Below are 22,213 nucleotides of genomic sequence, written 5' to 3'. Positions count from 1 at the left end.
GTGAGGCGGCATGGATGATCTAATCAGATGCATCAAGCATTGGTGGGTGGAAATCCTGGCTGATCCACCCCTGATTCATCTTGACAAAAGTCAGTCTCTCCACATTTTGGATGGACAGTCAAGTTCTTGGGGTAACTATGGCCCCCGCCGCACTAAACACCCGCTCTGATGCGACACTACTGGCTGAGCAGGACAGCTTTTCCAGGGCAAACTCTGCTAGTTGTGGCCACAAATCCAGTTTGGCTGCCCTGTAGTCCAGTGGATCTTCAATGTTGGTTGGCAAGGTGATGTCCAAGTATGCCACAACCTGCTGGTTCAGGTCCTGCTCCAGGTCTACCTGCTGCTGCTGGTGAGTAGTTTCTTCACTATGCGGGTGAAGAAAGCTGCTCATTAGCGACTGTAGACCCAGGCTGCCGCTGATGAAGCTGGTACTGCTCTTGCCATCCCACCCCTTCCCAGCAGCCATGGCAGTGGAACGTGAGCGCAGAGGGCCCCCCCAGTCAGACCTGCGAGAGGATGGACGATGGCGCAGATAGGCAGCGGCCAACTGACTACATAGGATATCTCTGTAGTAGTTCAGTTTGTCCTCCCTCTCAGTGGGTGTAAAAAAAGCCCCCATTCTGGACCAGTAGCGTGGGTCCAACAAGGTGGAGAGCCAGAAGTCATCCCTCTGCCGAATGGTGACAATTTGGCTGTTACTACGCAAGCAAATGAGGGTGCATCGGGCCATTTGTGCAAGTGATTTGGAGGGACTCCCTGCCTCCATCTCCACTGCATACTGCCACGGTGTGTCTGGGTCCTCTGTCTCGTCTTCCTCATCGCCCTGTAGTTCCTCTGGCTGCTCCTGCTCCTCCTCTCCTGTCAACTTAGAAAAACCACCCATTTTGCTACACATTGCCTGTGCTCCAATGTCCTCCTCCCCCTCCTCCTCCTCTTCAAGTTCAGCCTCCACAGGGCTCATGTGGCCATGAAGTCCTGGTGACTGACAAATAACGTGGCATCCTCAAAGGGCCTGAGCAAACGGCAGGTGTCACGCATCAGCTGTCACTGGCTGACACAGGGGAGTATTCCTATCCGCTTGGATAATAAGAAATCATTGATGGCCTTTCTCTGTTCGTATAGTCGATCCAACATATGAAGGGTGGAATTCCAACAGGTGGAAAGTCGTATATCAGCTTATGTTGGGGGATGCCGTTCTGCCACTGCAGCTCAAGGAGGGTGTGCTTTGCGCTGTACGAGTGGCTGAAGTTTATGCAAGGTTTCCTGGTCATTTTTAGGATGTCTTGCGGATAGGTGGAAGACTTCAGGAACCGCTTGACAACCAGATTGAACGCAGGGCGCATGGCTCAGCCCTCCTTGACGCAGCACCAACACCATGTTCTTCCCGTTGTCAGTCACCATGTTTCCAATTTTGAGTTGTCAGGGAGAAAGACAGAATTGGATTTCTTTACGAAGGTCACGGAGCAGTTCCTCCCCTGTGTGACTCTTTGCCCAGGGAAACGAGGTGCAGAACAGCCTGACACTGCCGTGCCCTGCACTTGTTGTATGCTGGAGGGGCACTGTGACTTGCAGTTGGAGGCTGAGGACATGGTGGAGGATGAGTAGGCAGAGGCAGACATTGTTGCAGGACCAACGGCGTGACAACGTGGAGGCGGAAGCGGCATGACCTGGCCAAGTTACTGGTGTGGCTGTGCAGGAACCACATTCACCCAGTGGGCAGTAAAGGACATGTATTGTCCCTGACCGTAGTTATAGCTCCACACGTCGGTGCTGCCATGCACTTTGGAAGACACCGATATGCTCAAGGATTGGCCCACCTTCTGTTCTACATATTTGTGCAGGGCTGGTACTGCCTTTTTGGCAAAGAAATGACGGCTTGGGACTCTCCACCTCGGCTCGGCACAAGCCATCAGTTCTTTGAAAGGTGCAGAGTCCACCACTTGGAAAAGGAGGGACTGCAGCACCAGCAACTTGGACAGGAGCACATTCAGCTTCTGGCCCGTTGGATGAGTGCACGCATACTGCTGTCTCTTGGTAATCGCTTCGGTGATCGGTTCCTGACCTCCCACTGCTGGCACCCTGCTGACTCCCAGACATGCTACCACCTTGCTGACTCAGCCACTGCCTCATGGGCAAACTGTCACCCTCTTCTCCTGATGATGATGAAGCCCCTTCTGTACCTGGCTCCCAAGTGTGATCGGCTTCATCATCATCGAGTAGTGTCTGCACGTCACTGATGTCCTCCTCAACGGACTCTGGGTCAGGAGCCTGACCACTTGCAACACCACCTCACACGCCACTCTCCTCATCACTACTTGCCCACCTAGCGCAGGAAGCGGTGGATGTCTCCTCCAGATCTTGGCTGGGCAGTAGCTGCTGACTGTTTTCTAGTACCTCTTCCTCACTGAAAAGTGGAGCAGAGCCTACAGCATATAATACTTCTCGCGGTGAGGGAACAGAAAAGGATAGAGGCAGGTTGAGGAAAGGTGAGGGCACAGGGCCTGCTCCCGGGCCAAGCCAACTAAGGGCTGTATGTGATGCACCCACAGACTGTTGGCTGGGGGTGTCTTATGTCACTTGGAATAAAGTTGATGAACGAGTTAACCAATCAAGAACCGATGGGTTGCTGGTTAGCAAGAGGTCTGGCTGCTCAGGCCTCTTGCTGCGAAGTAAACTGAGAATATATTTTTATTATTGTACTGAAATAGGCCACTAAATGCTTTCACCACAAATAACTGCAACTGTGAAGTGCATATATATTTTTCTTTCTGTACTGAAATAGGCCACTAAATGCTTTCAACACAAATAACTGCAGAAGTGAACTGAGAATATATTTTTCTTTCTGTACTGAAATAGGCCACTAAACGCTTTCACCACAAATAACTGCAGAAGTGAACTGTGTATATATTTTTCTTTTTGTAATGAAATACGCCACTAAATGCTTTCACCACATATAGCTGCAGAAGTGAACTGCGTATATATTTTTCTTTTTGTAATGAAATACGCCACTAAAGGCTTTCACCACATATAACTGCAGAAGTGAACTGCGTATATATTTTTATTTTTTCACAGATATAAGCCACTAAAGGCTTTTAAACATAGCACTTGAATCCCAAGAACAAATTGCTGGAATGACAGAGCTGTATAATGGCTATTTGGATCCCCAAATAATCTTTCCCTGCACTTGTAAATTGCTTTTTTTTCCCTCAATTAGGTTTTTCCTATCACTGTCCCTAGCGCCTTCTGACGTCTCTCCCTGCACTAAGATGCTGTGAAATGATTCCTCCCTATCCTTTCCCTGCACTTATAGTTTTTTCTGTTTTTTTTTTCACAATGAGGTTTCTCCTATTGCTGTCCCTAGCACCTTCTCACGTCTGTCCTGCACTCAGAACGCTGGAAAATGTCTAAATCTAAGATGGACGCCGTATTTATAGGGCTTTCACATCACAGGGCTGGCTGGCTGCTGATTGGCTGTATGCATGGCATTATGGGTCACCCCACCTTACCAGAGTTTCTTCCCCATGTCCTCACACGTGTAGCCACCATTTTAGGAAAAATTACAATTTGTTACCACAAAGCGCAATTTCCTGAAATTTTGATAGAATTTCACTTCGTCAGCTTCTAATCACTCATCTCTGGTGATTTTATTATACCAATTATGGTTTGCATATCTTAATATATGTGGCAAAATGTCAATTTGGGCCAAAAGGGTAGCGCCTCATGGCCCATGGCCAGTAGGATGCCAACCCAACAACCCCAACATAAATAATTTAGAGTATATTCACATAGAAATATTCTTGTCAGAATTTTCATTGACTGAAAAACCATTTGAATGAGACTGTTACTGTGCATGGTTTTAGGAAACTCCCTTTAGATATATGAGGCAGTTTTTCAGTAAAAAAAAAAAAAAAAGTATAATAAATCTGCCCAATGTAAACATACTGCATTGGGTCTGCAAAAAATAAAAATAAAAAAAGAGATCAACAAATTGTGGAATGATCAATATTAGGTCATGTTGATGATGCTACATGCAGTGACTTGGTGGTTCACTGCTAAAGTTGCTAAAGGGTTAATACTATAATAATAGTCAGGTTCACTACTTCACAGGTTTACTGTTATGTTAATTGTGAGTTATGCATTCCATGATCCAGAAAGGCTACATATGGGAGTAAATAGATAATATGGCAGCCTTGGTAACAGTTTCCAGGTAGTGGACTGGCCCCATCTTCCCCTGGTGGAGAATTCCTAGCTATAATGAAGACCTCTTTGGTGTGTGTCTCAGCCAAGTAGGTATATCATTGGTGAGGATGAAAAGGTTTGCGTCTCGTAAAGTTTATTTCTCTCTGCCTAAAGAAATGCTTAAGAGTAGAAAATAACAACACTTTATTAAAGACTTAATAAAACTGCGGAGAATACCCCCAACCTTAGTAATGTAGCCAGGCAAAGAATAAGTGGAGAGGGTGATGGACCAGACAACCTCAGGGGCCTCACAGGGAGCGAGGAGATTATAAGGTCCACCTGGGAGATGCTTGAATGGAGTTTGAATATGAATATGCCACCACGGAAAATAACCATGCTGTGTTGCATGTGCACTTTAGTAGATTGCAGGGATAGGAATGCCCAAAGAGTGCATTAATAATGGAAACAGACAGAGATTACAAGTAGTGTGCGGTGAATAGTGATGTGAGAGGGACAGAGGATATGTGAAAAGGTCTGCAAGTGAACCATGTAATCAGATTGTGGTCTCGGACATCAGCTATACGTCCGAATCACTAATTGTCACTTATGATGGTGGGACGACTGGAGGGAATATAAAAAAAACAGCAGTCATCTAGTTGGACAACATGCACATCCTGTTGTGGCTTAAGCGACCACTTTCCCCTGAGCCTGAACATAAAGGCTCCCCCAGTTCACCTAATGAAGCATGCATAAGAGATATGCTCGTTTATGCCCTCCAGGAAGACTGTCCACAGGCGGAATGTCCATTGGGCTTCTTTTTATAACACTTTCCTGCCAAAGTCCCCCCCCCCTCCCCACCATGGGGACTGCCACTGCCTCTCTACCTCAAGGCCATGGAAACAGATGGCTTCAGTGTTGCCTTGGTGGCTGTAGACAATGTGGCGTGTGATAGAGGTATCAGCCCAATTTCATTAAGGTGTTCTCCAATACCTCATTATTCCCTAATTGTCTTGCCCACATATTGTAATCCACATCTGCACGTGGCAAGATAGACTAACCCAGTGGTCTTGCAATTAATAAAGGTATGTGGAAACATATGTGGAATCTCCTTTGTGTCGCAGTACTCGTAAAGATATTACCAGTGAGCATGGAGCTGCATGTGGCAGTTGCCACACTGAAAAGTACCTGACAGGCCTGACCTAGAGGTACTTCTCCGCTTTCGCAGAGATTCTGTAGCATTTATAGCTGACATACAACAGATGTTCCACTGCTTCCTTGTCAAGGAAGAGCATAGAAATTACTTGAGGTTCTTCTGGTACCGCAACAACGACCCCAATGAAGACATTGTAGAGTACCGAATGAGAGTGCACATCTTCGGAAAACAGTCCTTTCCCTGCAGTCGCTATCTATGGTCTCAGGCATTCAGCCCGAGAGGGTGAAGAAAAGTATGGGTCAGATGTCAGATCCTTTGTGGAAAAAGATTTCTATGTGGACGACTGTTTGAAATCCACACTCACGAATCTGGCGGTGGTAAGTTGTATTACACTTTGTTTTTTCTGTTACAAAGACTACTGCATTGTGGGTGGTGCAAAGCATTATGGGAGTGCAAAGCATCCTGGGAAAGAGAAGTCTCCAGTCCCCAGGACACATCAGCAGAGCTGTACTATGCAGGTCTCCTTCTCAAACTCCACCATCCTTGTAAAATCATATATGGTGAGAGATCTACCTTTGTTTCAGGGATATTGTGTGTTGCAGAGCTGTTCAACGAGTTGTAATTGTTACTCAGGGAGTTGTTACTACTGTTATTTAGACATGTAGTCCTATGTTAGGCAGCCATTTTACCATGTGCTTTAGTGTTATGCAAATGTTATAGTATATGCTATCTATACCTTATACTTATACTTGCTATATGCTGAATGTCAGACTGCACACTGTGTGAACATGTATGAAGACAGAACAACAACCATCCTCGTTGCTGTCACCACCACTCCCATCTTCTACAACACCAGCCACCATGCCTTCCCTGTGGGCAAGTGCACTGCATACATAGCCTTTCTTATTTTGTGGGAATCATTTGTACAGATCTTACCAGCTAGAATTCAGCAGAGATTATGAGATTGTTTCCAATCTACTGCAAGGTACTATATTTCCATATTGGTGAGGGCTTGGTGTCTTATGTTTTGTATTGCTGGCTTTGGTGATGATCCATGCACCACAACTCTGTTGACATTTCGACTTTCTTCCCTTTGCTTTTTCCCTGGTCCCATTGACTTAAGTATGACATTACGTGACTGATGACTTACTTTGTTTTATATTAGTCTTTTTTCTTTTTTTGTCAAATATGACGTTTGAAACGAAATGCTACACATATGTCAACCGTTTTTTATCTTTCATTCTCAGCAAATGCACTTGACATAAGTTGAACTGATTTGCACTCCCTGTAATCTTGTGTCAGTGCCTCTATTTGAATTATACCACGTCCTAGGCATATTTTGGGATTGCATTTATTTTCCAGTCCATTCTCTTTGTTTGTATATGTTTATACAGTATATTGAACATATAATAAATACATAAAAAAGATATATATATTTTGTAAAAAAAAATCTAATTATGTAAAAATACATAAAAAAGGATGGGCCGGACCTGGGCTGCAAGCCTGGGGGGGAGGCCTGCATGACTGGGTTTGGTGGGAGTGGGGAGAAAATGGCAGGTAAGAGGTTAAGGACGGTGCTGGGAGGGGAGTGGCTGGTAGGAGGGGGGTGATAGTTAAAAGGGGGGACCAAAGGCGGGAAAGGGGCCATTTTCTTGTGGGCACAGTGAAGGGATCAGTTGTCATCCTCCTCCTATTTAAAAAAAAAGAGAAAAATTCAGTGTGCTGTGTGCCCCAGAGCCTACTTACCATGTCCAAGGTGGAGGCGATGCTAACGCAGCTCCGCGTGGCTGCTGAACAGAGAGGTCCAGGATAGCTGCAGGCTCAGGTCCAGGGCTTGCTGGCGGGGTCAGGTGGTGCTGTTGTTGAAGTGCCTCCAGGAAAACGCCCGTGGAGGACCAGGCCTCCAGTGCGCCTGAGCCCGGAGGTGACCCAGAGGGTCCAGCGCAGAGTTAGGAGCCCGTCCAGGGACCCTCCGGTTCGTGCTGCTGTGGGGGCAGGTTAGTTCCAGGCGGGCAAGGGCCGGGAGGAATCCAGCAGCATGGCGGGACCCAGGCCTGAGGAGAGGATCCCCTTCTTCTTCAGTGAAAGTGGGCGGCAGAAACAGGTGCGGCAGGACCTCTAGGCAGAGGTTCCGATGCCCAGCGAAGGAGAGATGGCAGGGGTGAGCAGCAGGAGCGACATGGCCAAGATGGAGGCTCGGCATCTTCTTCCCAGGCTGATCAGCACAGGGCTCGCTCACTGTCTTCTGGAGCTTTGGCGAAATCTAGTGATACAGCGGTGACAATGCATGCCCGGGCTACAGGAGGAGAAGAAATCTCTGCAGAGGATTTTCTTGAGGTTCCCAGGACAGGGGGCGACTGCATGCAACACCCTCAAGCTCGCGTTCCAGCTAGAGGAGTCACAGCATCTGCGCAGCCAGGTGAGTCTCAAGGGGGTAACCCCTTGACGCTGGCAAATCTGATGGGGACCATAAGGGTGGGGAGGACACCGGGGGCAGTGGCCGGTGGGGGGTTAAGGGAGCATTGGGCTGGGTTACGGGAGCAGGGTTTAGTGGCACCTGGGTCGATGGCAGGGTCGCCATTGGCGGCTTGGGGTGTCTCAGGGGAGGGGAGCTCTGGTCGGTGGGGGGGGGGACTACGAGCGGCTGGGGCTGGAAAGACGTCAGCGGAGTCGGGAGGTGATAAGGACGGGGGAGTAGACGCTAATAAGGATGGGGATGCACCGTGTTTGGATGACGCGGCAAATGGCGAGGTGTATGTTTGCTTTAGACTTGGTTCCCATCTACGTCCTTAATTAAAGCAGTCTTTTCCGTCAGGGAAACAGACAGCCGGAATTCACTGTATCGAGCAAAAAATGCCGGAACAGACTGCCGGAGACAAAATCACAGATGTGAACCCAGCATTAGCTATTTTTGGAAGTCCTGTGGTCAGGGATGGCTCCAGGTTCATCTGGGCCCTTGGGCGATAAATTCTCGGTGGGCCCACTTGTGGCATTTTTCATGCCGCTTACAGCAATGAAACTGCATGTATTATAGATTAAATACCTTACACAGAGCATGCTACAGAGCGGATATATGTGAATTAGTCCTTATGTGCCTACTTTTATTTTCTACCCAATGTTTCAGTCCCTCAGGTCTACTCACAGATATGTGCCCTCTCATAGTAGATATGCCAAGATATGTGCCCCCTCATAGTAGATATGCCAAGATATGTACCCCCTCACAGTAGATATGCCAAGAGATATGTGCTCCCTCACAGTAGATATCCCAAAATATGTGTCCCCTCACAGTTGATATGCCAAGATATTTGCACCCTCACAGGACGATGCGTGAGGATTCGTGCTGCTGCTGCTGTGGAGCGGGGAGAAAATATCTCCCTGCTTCAGTGGTGTGCCTACGTTGTTTGGAACCAGGGACAGGTCCTTTCTCTGGCACCCCCCCCCCCCCTCCAAATTGTACCCCCTCACAGGAGTATTGCCCCTAGTGTACAACCTTCACAGTAGTTTTGTACAGATGTGTGCCCCTTCACAGAAGTTATGCCCACATTGTGCCCTCTCTGTGCCCCTTTCACAGTTGTAATGCCCTGTCTGTGCCCCTTCACAGTAATAATCCCCAATATGCCCCCTTCACAGTAATAATCCCCATTGTGCCCCCTTCATAGTAATAATCCCCATTGTGCCCCCTTCATAGTAATAATCCCTATTGTGCCCCTTCATAGTAGAAATCCCCATTGTGCCCTCTTCACAGTAATAATCCCCATTGTGCCCCTTCACTGTAATAATGCCCACTGTGCCCCCTTCATTGTAGTAATGCCCTCTGGCTCTTTGCCCCCTCCATAGTAGAAATGCCCATTGTGCCCCCTACACATTAGTAATGCCCTCTGTGCCCCCTCCATAGTAATAAATTCCTCTGTGCCTCTCCATAGTAATAAAGTACTCTGTGCCCCCTCCATAGTATTAAAGACCTCTGTGCCCCCTTCATAGTAATACAGACCTCTATGCCCCCTCCACAGTAATAAAGACCTCTGTGCCCCCTCCATAGTAATAAAGCCCTCTGTGCCCCCTCCATAGTAATAAAGCCCTCTGTGCCCCCTCCATAGTAATAAAGCCCTCTGTGTCCCCTCCATAGTAATAAAGCCCTCTCTGTCCCCTCCATAGTAATAAGGCCCTCTGTTCCCCCTCCATAGCAATAAAGCCCTCTGTGTCCCCTCCATAGTAATAAAGTCCTCTGTGCCCCCTCCATAGTAATAAAGCCCTCTGTTCCCCCTCCATAGCAATAAAGCCCTCTGTGCCCCCTCCATAGTAATAAAGCCCTCTGTTCCCCCTCCATAGCAATAAAGCCCTCTGTGTCCCCTCCATAGTAATAAAGTCCTCTGTGCCCCCTCCATAGTAATAAAGCCCTCTGTGTCCCCTCCATAGTAATAAAGTCCTCTGTGCCCCCTCCATAGTAATAAAGCCCTCTGTTCCCCCTCCATAGCAATAAAGCCCTCTGTGCCCCCTCCATAGTAATAAAGTCCTCTCTGCCCCCTCCATAGTAATAAAGACCTCTGTGTCCCCTCCATAGTAATAAAGTCCTCTGTCTGTGCCCCCTCCATAGTAATAAAGCCCTCTGTTCCCCCTCCATAGTAATAAAGTCCTCTGTGCCCCCTTCATAGTAATAAAGCCCTCTGTGCACCCTCCATAGTAATAAAGTCCTCTCTGCCCCCTCCATAGTAATAAACTCCTCTGTGCCCCCTCTGTATTAAAAACAAAAAAACACAGTAACTACTCACCTTGTCGCGTTCCTGAAGCTCACAGTCCTCACTTTCCTGCAGGCACAGATCGCTCTGCAGCACTCTGTAGGCGGAGCTTATGCAAATTACCGTGCTGACGGCTCCGCCCACACAGTCCGGCAGCGCGATCCATGTCTGCAGGCTGAATGGTGGAGCGGGGAGAAGTCTTCCAGCTTCACCATTCTGTGCGCCGCTGGCCTGAAGGAGGGGAGGAGCGCGGGGAGCTGAGCGGTGAGTGACAGGACCCAGCTCCCTGCGCTCCAGCAATGAGCGCTTCCATCTGTATTCATCGAAGCACTCATTGCTTTTGGCAGCTGTGCTGTGGGACCCGGCACTTGCCCGAGTATGCTGGGTGCTGACGCCGGCCTTGCCTGTGGCGCTGAATAAAGAGTGCATGTGTGGCTTGCTCTCCATTCACTTCAGGGCCACGTTCTTGGGACTTTATTGGGGGGAATATCTGCTGCCTACGGGCTCCTTCGGTGGCACAGCATGGGATTTAATAAGCAGTGAATAGAAGGTTTTAAACTATTTGCAGCTTTTCCAGCACCCATTTGCCAAAGGCTGAGCTCTCGGAAACATCCAACCAATGCTTGATGACTGAGGGAGGCATTTTCCAGGTGTATGGGCAATGGTTGTGGAACTACCTTACCAACCAACCAGTTTGACTTTGGGCTTGGGCATTATCCTGGCAGACCCCTACTTTTCACCTTATTGACTTCTAAACAGGGATCTGTTAGGCCGCTACCTTTTAGAATAGTCCTGGTGTGGTTGGCTGCTGACCCACGGGGATCTGAGACACAGGTGTGTGGCACCAAGGGAACAGGTAAACTCAAAGTCAGGTCAAGGTCCATATGGTGAACAGACACAGGTCAGGAACTAGGAATCAGGAATGAGGCAATGAAACGGATTATAGCTCTTTTTCAGGCTCCAGACAGCTAGAGAGCCCTAGTGCTGCAGGGAAAAGTCTCTCTCATACACACACAGAAAGAGAGATTGCCTTTGTCTCATACGTACTGGCCGTGGATACTTGTGGGTGTACCAATGTATGCCATGTGGGTTGATTGCCGTGCTGTGCGTACTTGCAAGGGATACTTGGTGGAAACAGGTCTATTCTGCCTGTATCTCATAGAAACATAGAATCGTTTGTCCCATCTAGTCTGCCCAATATACTGAATACTATGAATAGCCCCTGGCCCTATCTTATATGAAGGATGGCCTTATGCCTATCCCATACATGCTTAACCCCTTAAGGACCGGGCTCATTTTCACCTTAAGGACCGGGCCATTTTTTGCAAATCTGACCAGTGTCACTTTAAGTGCTCATAACTTTAAAACGCTTTGACTTACCCAGGCCGTTCTGAGATTGTTTTTTCGTCACATATTGTACTTCATGACACTGCTAAAATTGGGTCAAAAAAGTTATTTTTTTTGCATAAAAAAATACATTTTTTACCAAAAATTTAGAAAAATTAGCAAATTTCAAAGTTTCAGTTTCTCTACTTCTGTAATACATAGTAATACCCCCAAAAATTGTGATGACTTTACATTCCCCATATGTCTACTTCATGTTTGTAGCATTTTGGGAATGATATTTTATTTTTTGGGGATGTTACAAGGCTTAGAAGTTTAGAAGCAAATTTTGAAATTTTTGAGAAATCTTCAAAATCCCACTTTTTATGGACCAGTTCAGGTTTGAAGTCATATTGTGAGGCTTAGATAATAGAAACCTCCCAAAAATGACCCCATTCTAGAAACTACACCCCTCAAGGTATTCAAAACTGTTTTTTCAAACTTTATTAACCCTTTAGGTCTTCCACAAGAGTTAATGGCAGATAGAGAAACAATTTTGAAATTTCTATTTTTTGGAAAATTTTCCAATATAATCAATTTTTTCCAGGAGTAAAACAAGGGTTAACTGCCAAACAACACTCAAAATGGGTTGCCCTGATTCTGTAGTTTGCAGAAACACCCCATATGTGGTCGTTAACTACTGTTTGGCCGAACGGTAGCACATAGAAGGAGGGGAACACCATATGGGTTTTGGAAGGCAGATTTTGCAGGACTGGTTTTGTTTATACCATGTCCCATTTGAAGCCCTCTGTTGCACCCCAAGAATAGAAATTTCAGAAAAGTGACTCCATCTAAGAAAGTACACCCCTCAAGGTATTCAAAACTGGGTTTACAAACTTTGTTAACCCTTTAGGTGTTCCACAAGAGTTAATGGCAGATGGAGAAACAATTTTGAAATTTCTATTTTTTGGAAAATTTTCCAATATAATCAATTTTTTCCAGGAGTAAAACAAGGGTTAACTGCCAAACACCACTCAAAATGGGTTGCCCTGATTCTGTAGTTTGCAGAAACACCCCATATGTGGTCGTAAACTACTGTTTGGCCGAACGGTAGCACATAGAAGGAGGGGAACACCATATGGGTTTTGGAAGGCAGATTTTGCAGGACTGGTTTTGTTTATACCATGTCCCATTTGAAGCCCCCTGTTGCACCCCTAGAATAGAAATTTCAGAAAAGTGACTCCATCTAAGAAAGTACACCCCTCAAGGTATTCAAAACTGGGTTTACAAACTTTGTTAACCCTTTAGGTGTTCCACAAGAGTTAATGGCAGATGGAGAAACAATTTAGAAATATCTATTTTTGGGAAAATTTTACAATATAATCAATTTTTTCCAGGAGTAAAACAAGGGTTAACTGCCAAACAACACTCAAAATGGGTTGCCCTGATTCTGTAGTTTGCAGAAACACCCCATATGTGGTGGTAAACTACTGTTTGGCCGAACGGTAGCACATAGAAGGAGGGGAACACCATATGGGTTTTGGAAGGCAGATTTTGCAGGACTGGTTTTGTTTATACCATGTCCCATTTGAAGCCCCCTGTTGCACCCCTAGAATAGAAATTTCAGAAAAGTGACTCCATCTAAGAAAGTACACCCCTCAAGGTATTCAAAACTGGGTTTACAAACTTTGTTAACCCTTTAGGTGTTCAACAAGAGTTAATGGCAGATGGAGAAACAATTTAGAAATTTCTATTTTTTGGAAAATTTTCCAATATAATCAATTTTTTCCAGGAGTAAAACAAGGGTTAACTGCCAAACAACACTCAAAATGGGTTGCCCTGATTCTGTAGTTTGCAGAAACACCCCATATGTGGTCGTAAACTACTGTTTGGCCGAACGGTAGCACATAGAAGGAGGGGAACACCATATGGGTTTTGGAAGGCAGATTTTGCAGGACTGGTTTTGTTTATACCATGTCCCATTTGAAGCCCCCTGTTGCACCCCTAGAATAGAAATTTCAGAAAAGTGACTCCATCTAAGAAAGTACACCCCTCAAGGTATTCAAAACTGGGTTTACAAACTTTGTTAACCCTTTAGGTGTTCCACAAGAGTTAATGGCAGATGGAGAAACAATTTTGAAATTTCAATTTTTTGGAAAATTTTCCAATATAATCAATTTTTTCCAGGAGTAAAAGAAGGGTTAACTGCCAAACAACACTCAAAATGGGTTGCCCTGATTCTGTAGTTTGCAGAAACACCCCATATGTGGTGGTAAACTACTATTTGGCTAAACGGCAGGACATAGAAGAAGGGGAACGCCATATGGTTTTTGGAAGGCAGATTTTGCTGGACTGGTTTATTTACACCATGTACCCTTTCAAGCCCCCTGATGCACCCCTAGAGTAGAAACTCCATAAAAGTGACCCCATCTAGGAAACTACGGGATAAGGTGGTTGTTGTTTTGGGACTATTTTAGGGGTAAATATGATTTTTGGTTGCTCTATATTACTCTTTTTTGAGGCAATGTAACAAAAAAATTAAATTCTAAAATTGTTTCTACATTCGCTATTTAGTTTTGTGGAACACCTAAAGGGTTAACATAGTTTGTAAAGTAACTTTTGAATACCTTGAGGGGTGTAGTTTCTTAGATGGGGTCACTTTTTTGGAGTTTCTAGTCTAGGCTACATCAGGGGGGGCTTCTAATGGGACATGGTGTCAAAAAAAAAACTGTCCATCAAAATCTGCCTTCCAGAAACCGTATGGCGTTCCCTTCGTTCTATGCCCTGCCGTGCGGCTATATAGCCATTTACGACCACATATGGGGTGTTTCTGCAAACTACAGAATCAGGGCCATAAATATTGAGTTTTGTTTGGCTGTTAACCCTTGCTTTATTACCGGCAAAATGGATTTAAATTGAAATTTTGCCCAAAAATAGGTGTTTTGGCACAGTTTTTATTTTATATTTTTAACACCGTTCATCCGAGGCGTTTGGTCAAAAGTTATTTTTATAGCGACGACTTTTACGCACGCGACGATGCCCAATATGTATGGCTCTCAGACTTTGGACACACTAAGCAGGCATCCTAAAACTGCGGCCCTCCAGATGTTGTAAAACTACAATTCCCACTATGCCCTGATGATGGCTGTAGGTTGTCTGGGCATGCTGGGAGTTATAGTTTTACAACATCTGGAGGGCCGCAGTTTGAGGATGCCTGCACTAAAACTAATATTTTTTGGGGAAAGAAAAATAGTTTTCGTGTCTCCAAAGTCTGAGAGCCATAGTGTTTTATGTTCTCTAGTGAACTGTTGGGGATTATAAAAATTTAGTACTCCATGGAAGTGTGATACTCCCTGAAGCAATTGATAATGCAGAGGCCCGGATGATCGGGGCACGTGTCACACTGAGTTGTGGTGTCCTTCCGTATCCCCCTCTTGTGACACACTCTGCACTTTTTTTGGGTTCGTCCCTTCTTTCCAGTATGGGGGACCACACCTGGAAAGTGTTGGCCAGGGACGATCCGGGCGCCTCCAGTTCCCGAGGTACTCCGGCCTGCTCTTTCCCGGTCCGAAAAGATCAGGTCCTTGAGGACTGCCTCATAGAATTGGAGGAATGTCCCTGTGCTGCCAGCGCTTCGGGATAGTACAAAAGAGTTGTACATGGCAACCTGCACCAAGTAGACCGCAACTTTTTTGTACCATGCCCGGGTTTTGCGCATGGCGTTATATGGCGTGAGGACTTGATCAGAGAGATCAACTCCTCCCATATACCGATTGTAGTCGACGATACAATCGGGCTTGAGGACCGTTGCCGCGGTACCTCGCACAGGGACTGGGGTGGTGCCGTTACCGTGGATTGTGGACAGCATAAGGACATCCCTCTTGTCCTTATACCTGACCAGCAACAGGTTTCCACTGGTAAGTGCACGGGTCTCACCCCTGGGGATAGGTACCTGGAGGGGGTAGGCAGGGAGGCCGCGCTGATTTTTCCGCACGGTCCCACAAGCGAACGTGGATCTGGCGGCAAGGGACCTGAACAAGGGAATGCTGGTATAAAAGTTATCCACGTACAAGTGGTAACCACTATCCAGCAGTGGGTACATAAGGTCCCACACGAGTTTCCCGCTAACACCCAGAGTGGGGGGACATTCTGGGGGTTGAATACGGGAATCTCGCCCCTCGTACACACGAAATTTGTAAGTGTACCCTGAGGTACTCTCACAAATTTTGTATAGCTTCACGCCATACCTCGCCCGCTTTGTGGGAATATATTGGCGGAAACTGAGTCTCCCCTTGAACGCAATGAGCGACTCATCAACCGCGACCTCCCTTCCAGGTACGTAGGCCTGCTGAAATGTGGCCCCAAAGTGATCGATGACCGGCCGTATCTTATACAGCCGGTCATAGGCAGGATCACCTCGGGGTGGACATGCTGCATTATCGGAATAATGCAGACATTTCCGGATGGCCTCAAACCGGTGACGTGTCATGACCATACTGTACAGTGGGGTCTGGTACAAGACGTCCCCACTCCAGTATTGTCTGACACTGGGTTTTTGGACTAGACCCATATGCAGCACGAGGCCCCAAAATGTCCTCATTTCGGCTGCACTGACCGGCGTCCAGCCACCGGGTCTAGCCAAAACTGAGCCTGGGTTTTGAGCGACGAACTGTTGGGCGTACAGATTCGTCTGCTCCACCATCAAATTCACCAGTGGGTTACTGAAAAAAAAACTAAAATAGTCTATTTCAGTAAACCCCACTGTGGGAATCTGGATTCCAGGATTGCCAGCGAAATCCGGAATCTCAGGCTCAAAGTCCACTGGGGGACACCAGCTAAGTTCATCGGCAGGGGTCTCCGGTGGACTTATTTGGTGGGCCGGGAAACCAGTACGAACCCCAGGGCGGCTCGTACTAGGGTGGGCCACAGGATCCCTAGCATGTGGGGCCCCTGGCTCCGCCTGGCGGCGTCTCCGCCGCCTTGGTGGCTCATCGTCATCCGATGATGATGAGGAGGATGCGGATGATAAGAGGAACGTGGGGTCATCCTCATCCTCACTGGGGCTCTCAGAGTCGGAGGCAATCTGGGCATATGCCTCCTCGGCCGAGAACACCCGGCGGGCCATGGGTGTGTGTGCGTGTAGGTGTGCGTGTGTGTAAAACTTTATTATATGTGCGTGTGTGTGTGGGCAACGGGTGTTCGCGTACTAAAAAAGGCAAAAAAAAAAGGGCAAGTGTTAGGAAAAAAAAAAGTTAAAACTTGCTGATCAGCGGTACAACGCTGATCAGCGGTCGGTGGGGTGTGGGGCGGGCGATGCGCTAACAGTGGACGGACGCTAAAAAGTGCCGGCCAGTCAGCGCACGCAGAAAAAAAAAAGTGGTGGTGAGGAGGGGGGCTGGTGGGGGGTGGGTGGGGTGGGGCTGGTGTGGGGTGGGGGGGCTGGTGGGGGGGGGCAAGTGGCAGGGGGGGGTCTGGGTTAGGGTTAGATGGATAGATGGAAGTTTGGATAAGTTTTCTTTTTTTTTTTTTTTTTTCCTAACTTACTTTTCCCTTCTTTCCCTGCCTAACGGTGCCTCTCCCTCACTGACCCTAACCTACCTGGGTGGCGATGGGTGCAGGAGGGTGATGGATGCCGATTAGGGGGACACAGGAGCTGGTGCTGGACGATGCTGCCGGGTGCTCGTGCAGAACAGGAAGAGGAGGGGAGAGAGGAGCGCAGGAAGTTTGAATCTCGCGCCTCTCTCCCCTGCACCAATCAGCACCCTGGACAGCAGTGTTCAGCACCAGGGCCAGCACCGCCTCCTCAAATCCTCGGACTGCGATTGGTGGTGTATAATTACGCCACCGATCGCAGTCTTTTTCCGGTTCATCGGGTCACAGGACACCCGAATGGACCGGAAACGCAGAAAACCGCAGGTCTGAATTGACATGCGGTTTTCTGCGATCGCCGATACGGGGGGGGTCAAATGACCCCCCCCCTGCGTTGTTACGGGATGCCGGCTGAATGATTTCAGCCGAAATCCCGTTCCGATTAACCCCCGCGGCGCCGGAGTTACGGTTTTAAGTCAGGACGTACCGGTACGTCCTCGGTCCTTAAGGACTCGGGAAATAGGGCGTACCGGTACGTCCTCGGTCCTTAAGGGGTTAAACTCCTTCACTGTATTTGCAGCTACCACTTCTGCAGGAAGGCTATTCCATGCATCCACTACTCTCTCAGTAAAGTAATACTTCCTGATATTACTTTTAAACCTTTGCCCCTCTAATTTAAAACTATGTCCTCTTGTCTAGCAGTTTTTCTTCTTTTAAATATTCTCTCCTCTTTTACCTTGTTGATTCCCTTTATGTGTTTAAAAGTTTCTATCATATCCCCTCTGTCTTGTCTTTCTTCCAAGCTATACATGTTAAGGTCCTTTAATCTTTCCTGGTAAGTTTTATCCTGAAATCCATGTACTAGTTTGCAATAGATCTCCTTTCTGTTCAGCAAGGAAGGGGTTAATTGTGTCTTGCTTGCTGTGCGCTCTGTGTGTCTACCTTTCTGTTCGTGTGCACCTGTCTGACTATATTATAATATATATAATTTAATTTGTCTCTTGAGGGCTATGATGTGCCTAAGTTTTGCATTCATGTCACGTCATGTCTTTCTTATCTGCTGTACCATGTTTTGCCTTGATCCGTTTGGAATCTGTCTGTGTCCTTGTCATAGTATTGCTCTATTCTGTATGGAGCTTCAGTCTGTCTGAGTGTTTTAGTGCATGTTCTGCCATGTCTACTGTGTCTGTACAGTGTCCTGTTCCTGAAGTCTGTCTTGCCTAGTCTGTTATGTCTGAACTATGTTGAAGCTCCTGACCTTTGTCTTGCCAAGTCTGCTATGTCTGTACAGAGTCCTAGTTCCAGTAGTCAGTCAGGCCGGACTGGAGCGCAGCGATGGGGGAGGACGCGCATGAGGAGGCCTGGCAGTGAAGGACAGGTGAGGAAAGGGTTAGTTGGTGGTGGGGGCGGGATAGGAGCGGAGGTGCGAGTTGCCAGGGCGGCGGGGGGCGTGGCCAGAGCGGGGACGGAGGAAGAAGGCGGAAGTCGGGGCAGTGCGGCCAGGGGAGCGAAACGAGCAGGACGAGCGTGAAGATGTCGGCGCCAGGACTGTCGTGGAGGAGCTGTTGGAGAGGCTGCGGCGGGAGGCGGAGGTGAGGGGGCCTGGCTGGCTGCAGGAACAGATGGGCGGCTGCGTTGTGTTGCCTGATCCAGCGGCTACCCCCGTTGCTAGGGCTGCCCGGCCGCGGCGGAGTATACCGCCGGCGCGCCTAAGCCCTGAAATCACCCCCCGGGCCCGGCGCCGGATAGGGAGCCCCCCTGTGGACCCTCGGCGCTCTCGCCGTGGGAGGAATACCGATTCTCGGCGGGGCCCTGTGAGGAGCGGGACGCCCCTTTCCCCGTTCCCTGCGGCTGTGGCATTGGATGCAGGACCAGGCACGGTGGACCGGCCCAGTCCCCCCCCATGCGGGCGGTCCACTCGGCGGTCGGACAGTATCCAGGTTCCTCGGGCTGCCCTGGTGGGAGAGGATTGCCTGGGCAGGCCCAGAGAAGATTCCAGCGGTGTGGAGGAGGATTCCTTTTCGGTGGCGGGTGCTGCGGTATCGTCCAGGCGTCCGGCTAGCGTGGTGCAGAGGGTCCAGGATGAGCAGCCGTCGACTTCCAGGAGCTTTGACGGGGAAGTGTCGGTACGGCGGGAGTCAGGATCGACGGCAGCGGGAGTCACAGCGCCCGCGGTGCCTGGTGAGATTGGTTGGGGATCTGTTTTGGCGCAGGGTTTCCCGGGTGGGGGGGGTGGGAACATGGGTGAGTTTGGTGAGGGTTTGGGTCAGTTTTTGGGGGGACTGGCGGGTTGGTTGTCGGGTATGGGTGCGGGTGCTGGGTCTCCTTTACCGGGGTGGGGAGTGGGGACGGGGTTGGGTGCAGGGTCGCAGGTGGTCACGGCGGGGTCGGTGTCGGTGGAGACGCAGGCGGGGGGGGAGGAGGAGGTGCAGAGGTTGGATGATAGGGCCCGGGGTGAGGTTTATGTGTGCTTTGAGGGGCCGCTGGGGGCTCATTTAAAGCAGGAGGTGAGGGAAAAAATTTGGAAGGGGGAGTATGTGGAGATATTCTCGCTGCTCCCATTGGAAAGGTTCAATTTGGATAAGGGCAAGAAGGATGAGGGGAAGAAGGAGGATTAGGATAAGCGTCGACATCGATTGATCCCGCGTACGTTTGCTAATTGGCTACAGGCATTTGCCATATTGGCGAGTGTCATTGGGGAACGGGCGCCTGAATGCTGTTCGGCGCTGTTTTGCTACCAAGACGCTATTGGGGAGGCTTATAGGGTGTATGGGGGTGTGGGCTGGCTCCGTTATGACGAGCAGTTCCGGCAGCGTAAGGCGGTGAGGCCTGATATCAGGTGGGATCATAAGGATATTGGGTTGTGGTTGAGGGTGACGGCGCCTCCTAGGGCTGGGCAGTCCTTTCGGGGGGAGTCCGGGGGGTCATCCCCTGGTGCGTTGGCGGCGGCGGCGGCTAAAGGGCTGTGCTTCCTTTTTAATGAAGGAAATTGCAGATTTGGTGCCAAGTGCAAATTTAAGCATGAGTGCACAGGGTGTGGGGGAGCACATGGCGCTAACCGTTGCTTCAAAGGGGGAAGGAACAGGGGGGGTGACGAGGCTGGAAAAGGGACGGACGCCGGTGCGGGTGGAAGAGATGCAGGTGTTCCTCGATAGGTACCCGGATCGGGTTGCGGCCGGATTGTTGGGGGATGGTTTTAGGTTTGGCTTTCGTATTCCATCAGTGGCTACGGCGGGGCCTACGGTTCTGAGGAATCTTAGGTCCGCGCTTGTTCATGCGGATGTTGTGGCGGAAAAGTTGAAAAAGGAGGTGGAGTTGGGGCGGATGGCGGGCCCGTTCAAGGTGCCGCCGGTGCAGGGTTTGCGGGTTTCCCCGTTAGGTGTGGTGCCGAAAAAGGAGCCGAACAAGTTTCGGCTCATTCATCATTTGTCTTACCCAAAGGGGGCGTCGGTCAATGATGGTATCGACCCTGAACTTTGTTCGGTGGTGTATACCTCATTTGATGCGGCTGTGAAGTGGGTGAGGCGGTTGGGGCAGGGGACGTTGATGGCTAAGGTTGATGTGGAGGCGGCCTTTCGGTTGCTTCCGGTTCACGTGGAGAGCATGGGGTTGTTGGGGTGTTTTTGGGAGGGGGAATACTTTGTGGATAGGTGTTTGCCCATGGGGTGCTCTCTGTCGTGTGCATACTTTGAGACATTTAGTTCTTTCTTGGAATGGGTAGTGGTGGACGTTTCTGGTTGTTCCTCTGTTATCCATTATTTGGATGATTTTTTGTGTTTAGGGCCTGCGAATTCGCGGGTGTGTTCGTTGTTGCTGCACACGGTGCAGTCTGTTTTTGCACGTTTTGGGGTACCGTTGGCGCGGGAGAAGACGTTGGGGCCGGTGACGGAGTTGTGTTTTTTGGGGATTGTTATAGATACGGAGCGGATGGAGTGTAGGCTTCCGCAGGATAAGTTGGTGGATTTGCGTTTGGAGATTGGCAGGGCCTTGGTCAAGGAGAAGATTAGGTTGAGGGAATTGCAGTCCTTGCTGGGTAAATTGAATTTTGCTTGTCGAATTATGCCAATGGGGAGGATTTTTTGTAGACGGTTGGCTGCGGCTACGGCGGGGGTGGCGGGTCCGTATCATTTTATCAGGTTACGCAAAGAGTTAAAAGGGGACTTGAAGGTGTGGGCGGAGTTTCTAGGTCATTATAATGGCAGGTCTTTGATGATGGCGGAGTTGTGTGATAGTGTGGAGTTCGAGTTGTATACCGATGCGTCGGGGGGAGTGGGTTTTGGGGCCTATTGCCAGGGTCAGTGGTGTGCGGGAGTATGGCTGGATTCGTGGGTGAGTCGGGGTTAGGTGAGGAACATGGCGTTGTTGGAGCTGTTTCCCATTGTAATGGCGGTCGTGTTGTGGGGGGAGAAATTTGAAAACAGGAAGGTGCGGTTTCATTGTGACAATTTGGGGGTGGTTCAGGCTATCAACAGTTTGTCCGCATCTTCTCCGCCGGTGGTTAGGCTGTTACAGTTTTTGGTACTGCGTTGTTTGTCGATTAATATGTGGTTGGTGGCGGAGCATGTGGCGGGAGTGTCTAACTCTGTGGCGGATTCTCTTTCTTGTCTACAGTGGGAGCGGTTTCGGCTTCTTGCGCCAGAAGCGGAGCTGGAGGGTCTGGAATGTCCGTCGTGGCTGTGGGGGATCCTCGAGGAGCGGTGATGGGTATGCTGAGGGATTCGTTGAGCCCGGGTACTTGGAGGGAGTATGGTAAGGCGTGGGCGACCTGGGAAACTTGGAACGGAGCCTGGGGGGCTAGGGGGGGTGATGAGGATGTGCGGTTGCTGATGTTGTTAGGACAGTTGAAGGGCGAGGGGTGGTCGGTGTCGAAGGTTAATCATTTTATTGCGGGGGTTGCGTTTGGGCTTAAGTTGCGGGGGTTGCCGGATTGGACTAAGGGTTTTTTGGTGAGGCAAGTGTTGAAAGGGTGGCGCAGGGGTTCGGGCAAGGTGCCGGATTGTCGGAGGCCGGTGTCCTTTGAGCTGCTGCTGCAAATGGGCGATAAGTTGGAGGGGGTTTGCAGTTCTGGGTGGGAGTTAGTGCTGTTCAGGGCGGCATTTGCTTTGGCATTTTTCGGTGCTTTTCGCTTGGTGGAGTTGGTGTGTGACAGTGTGAGCAGGGCGGGGGGACTCAGAAGTGAGGATGTTGAGTTGGCAGGGGACAGGTTATATGTCCGGATTCGTAGGTCTAAGAC

The sequence above is a fragment of the Bufo gargarizans genome, chromosome 1 (genome assembly GCF_014858855.1).
Source record: "Bufo gargarizans isolate SCDJY-AF-19 chromosome 1, ASM1485885v1, whole genome shotgun sequence".
In the NCBI taxonomy this organism is placed as follows: domain Eukaryota; kingdom Metazoa; phylum Chordata; class Amphibia; order Anura; family Bufonidae; genus Bufo; species Bufo gargarizans.
Note: the sequence above shows the minus strand (reverse complement) of the source record.